We start from the raw sequence: 4,664 nt of genomic DNA on the forward strand, positions 1-4,664 counted from the left end.
ATTTCATAAAACGATCGTCAGTCGGTCCCATGACCAACCAGGGCCGGTTTTATGACCCCTTGGCCGGTCCTTCATATCTTCATAATTAATTAGGTTTTATCACATAAGGTTCAAACGAGAATTATTTTCAATAAATGATTAAACCAGCATTTGATCATCTTTTCACCAACTGGTCTTCAAGAGACTTTGGTATTTTGCTCACCAGAGCATCTGGGCGTTACATGGTCGACTCATCGTCCCATGTAGCCGGTCTCTCCTTCACTCCGTGGTTGATTTTTGATAAATCATCAATTAATCAGCAATTGATCAAAATTAGGGTTTCGAATCCAAAGCTTTGCAAAACCGAATTCTGAGCAGATTCAAACACTAATAATTTTGCGTTGATCCCGTGATCAACATTTTAGTTAATTATACTCGGTTCAGTTTCCAGTATTCTAAATTAATATTTTATTTGGTTTTGTTACCAATAATTCATCAAACGAGCAACATTTGTTCAGACTAAGGAATATTGGTTCAACTATCAATATTCAACAATCCATCGAATGAGAAATATTTGCTCACCTTAACTGTCAACATTTACTCGAGAATTATACCTCTGTCTCAATATACACATTCGATTCATGAGTCTTAGAACATTTGCAAATCACGTTCGACTCAGCAATATAAGGACTCATCGTCCCATGAAGTCAGCAACTGACAAACTAAATGCACGTCTGCCTTGCAGACTCACAATCACGAGACATCAATCGTGTTACATGGGGGGATATTAACTAGGGTTTCGGTCTGGCGGTCTACGACACGTGTGTTCATACACACGATGAGAATGTGAGCAAGTCGTGCAATCAGTTGACGGAGTTAGCAAAGTAGTAGATGGAAAATCAACCAAGTCTCTGCATGATGAGCAACTGGTTTTAACACGATTTCCACTTCCCCACTCTTTGACTCCAGCAACTGTCACACTTCATGGGATCAAGTTGTTTACAATTCTAGCAATATAAATAAGTCTCTGAATCATGATTGAAAAACAAGACAATCTTTCGTCAAACAGACAACAATAGCACACGAACTCATCGTATGAACAATTACTCTCAACAGAGCAAATTCAATCAATCAGAACTTATCTTATTTCTTCACGTAGAATACACAATACAACTACAATTTCGATCACCATTGATCTCACACGTTTCTCAGCTTCCCTCCTACAGATCGACCCATCCTCTCTTGTGACCGAATTGACTATGGAACGTCCATTGTCTTGGTTTAGGCCGGAGTCCTACAGATTGATCTGTCGAATTCAAAGCACTCCCTCTTTGTAGTGCATCTGTGTGAGGTTAGACAGTTCGCTCGGTTCAAGGAGTTTCCTCCGCACGGTCGTCTCCTCAATTCCTTGAAAACCAGCAACTCGTTTTTCCCCATCTACAGATTGGCGACCATAGTGGGAGATCATTCTCTCGGTTGCAATCTCACATTTTCACAAGATGGTTGATCTTAGGTCAAGTTCAGTTAAAAACCCTAACCCAAACCATGCTAGCACTAGCAATACTGGTGGTACTCCAGAAACTGCTTCGGCTCCCAACAACGGCACTAGCGGTACCACTCCTCCTCAAACCAACGTCGGGAACAATCCTCTCTTCGGTAGGTATTCTGAGGAAGTCAGAGAAAAACCGCCTACCGCAGGTGATCTCATGAAGGTGCAATAGACTCTTGCTAAGAATCACACTGACATGGCTGCCACTCAGAAAGAATTATGCAATTATCTAAATACTCTTACAGACAAGATGCCAGAGAAAACTCAAGAGAAAGGAAAAGCTAAGGAAACATCTTCAGACGTTGATCTTGAAGTCACTCTGATTCATGTAGTAGATGATGAGGAAGTCCCTAAGGCTGCAAACAATCCATCGGTGAAAGAACCGTCCAGTTACTCGTGAAGACCTGGAACGCCTTTTAGAGGATCGTGGAAAAGACAAGACGGCCTCTATCCACCGTCACCAACCTCCATACCCTGCTGCTACACAAAGGATTCCTCTGCCAAAAGGTTACACCTCTCCAACATTCACCCTTTACGATAGGACAGGCAATGCTCGAGAACATGTCTCTCGATTTATGAAAGCATTAGGTGAACATGAACACAACCATGTTGTCCGTCTGAAGGAATTTTCAAAGTCTCTGAAAGGCAGAGCATATACCTGGTACAACAACATCGCACCAGGAAGTATCAAAAGTTGGGGAGAAATGGTTAATGCTTTCTACAGAAAATATTTCTTTGTTTCAGAGCTAATCACCCTCTCTGATCTTGGAAGTATGTTTCAAAGGAGCAATGAGCATCCTAATGATTATGTGAAAAGGTTCAGAGTTCAAGCTTTGGACTGTCATGATCCAAATGTCACAAAACAACAACTCGTGGACTTGTGCATCAATCGGATGATTCCAGTTTACAGGGCTTTATTGGAAAATCTCAGGTTCCAGAATTTCTTAGAACTTCATGAAGCGGCTAAGAGATCTGCAACTACTGCACCTGCTTTATTGGAGAAGGATAAAACTACAAAAGCTGAAGAACCACGGGAAACTCGAGGTAGCAGACGTTTAATCAACAGCAGTACAACCTCCAACCTTCCACAAATGTTGTCGTATAAGGGAGCAAACGAAAATCCGAGCCGCAGCGCAAGCATATTTCTCCGACCCCTTCGAAAGCACAAAGGAAGGATAATTAAACTCGAGATTTACAAGCTCCTACCCAACGCGCAGGGCTGATCAAGAAGCACCTGATTTCCCTTTTCCCATCAAATAGTTGATTGAATTATTAGATGTCTGGGTTCAAGACGGTGCAATAAAGTTGTCATATGTCAAGAAAGAACCAACTGAAGAAGACATGGAAAATCCTCGTTATTGTCGCTTTCATAGATTCGTCAATCATCCCAGAAAGGACTGCAGAATCTTGAAGTTCATATTCCTAGAAAAAGTCGAATCAGGAGAACTTAACCTGGGGACTGAAGGAGTGCACAGAGACCCTCTCCCGGTCAGAACCTTCACTCTCTCTGAACCACCCATCAAGGAAGCAGTTCAATCCTTAATCGAGCATGTATGTGAATTGTTGTACTTTTCAAAGGCTCAAAGGAAAGACATGTTTGTTTCATTGAATCACATCATGTCAGGGAAGCGTGTATTGATTCAGGAGGCACTCCCTGAGCCTTCAGCAACAGACAAAGAAATGTACGACTGAGGACTTCTCACCACAGTCCATCTCAAAGGAAATGAGTTCAAACGAGCATTGATTGATGTTGGCACTACTGCCAATGTTATCCCTCTGAAAACTCTCAGAGTCGCTTGTATCACACGACAAGAAGCCATTCATGCTCCAGTATCAATCATGGATCACGAAGGGACGCCCAGAGATGCTTACGGACACATTACTCTGAAGATGAATGTAAAATAAACCTGGACAGAAACCAAATTTTACATAATCCGAGAAGATCCAGGATATGACATGATCCTTGGACGTGCGTGGATTCATACTGGAAAGGTAACCCCAACACCTTCAACTTCAATTGCACATTTATCCGTTGAGGAAAGTTCTGATTTTGAAGAAGAAATAGAAGATATTCCACCGCTTGAATATCTGAAGGAAGTCAGAACCTTGACGGAGCTGACACAAAATCCTGAAGAAAATGCAAATGCTTTCATAAAAGGTTTCGCGCTCAAGCAAGTCTTATTCCTCCTCATGTGTCCATATTATCAGTTTTCAAACATGCTGCTTTGGTTCGAGGACTTTACTCCACCAACAACTTAGCCATTGCAAAATGCTATGAATGGATAACCTCACCTCAGCAATATTTCACCAAGTGGTTGGATGCAAAGCCTCTCCGAGTCGAACATTTCACCAATACTATCGTTGCTGAAATAATGGTTGAATTCAACAAGCAGTATGCCAAATATTCTCCTTTGCACGAATGTCCATATGTGTCGCAAGATAGGAGGGCTTCAACAACATGGAACTCCATTGCACGAAGAACTCCAAACCAACAGAAGATATTTAGGAATGTTTTTTTTATTAATGCTGGCGTCAACAAGAACATTTAATTAAATAACCCTAAAAGTTATTATTTTAGCCCTTTGTTCCGGTTGGGCTTAAAAGATCATAATCTATTTCAAGCCCAAAGCCAAGAGAGTAAGAAAGAGTGAGGAGAGGGTCAAACACTTAATTCCCACTAAATAAAATATCAAAACAAATCCACAATGAGAAACAAACCCGTTAACAAAACCGACTTCCTAATCTAACCATTCAACACCAATAAGACAGGGAATTAGAGAGATGTACCTTATGAATCTCATAAATAGATGCAGAATTCTGGAGGCGGTCATTTTATAAAGTAAGGTTTTAATTAACTCAATTCGTTGGTTTATTCCGGAAATCAAACCAACCTTGCCCCTAAATTAACCTAAACCCTTAAAAAACGATTAAAATTTAAACAAAAATTAGGGTTAGGATTTTAGTTTGGCACTGTGAAGTAAACATCATGTACATCAGAAGACATCACCTTCCCATTAACGATGTCAATACCTAGGAATCGAAAAAACAAAAAAAAATTAAGGCTTCACAGAGGAAAAATAGAGAAAAAGCGTGCTGAGAAATCTTGAGAAAATAATGTCGAGTTCCACCCATCCCA

The sequence above is a fragment of the Papaver somniferum genome, chromosome 3, assembly GCF_003573695.1.
Source record: "Papaver somniferum cultivar HN1 chromosome 3, ASM357369v1, whole genome shotgun sequence".
NCBI classification, from domain to species: domain Eukaryota; kingdom Viridiplantae; phylum Streptophyta; class Magnoliopsida; order Ranunculales; family Papaveraceae; genus Papaver; species Papaver somniferum.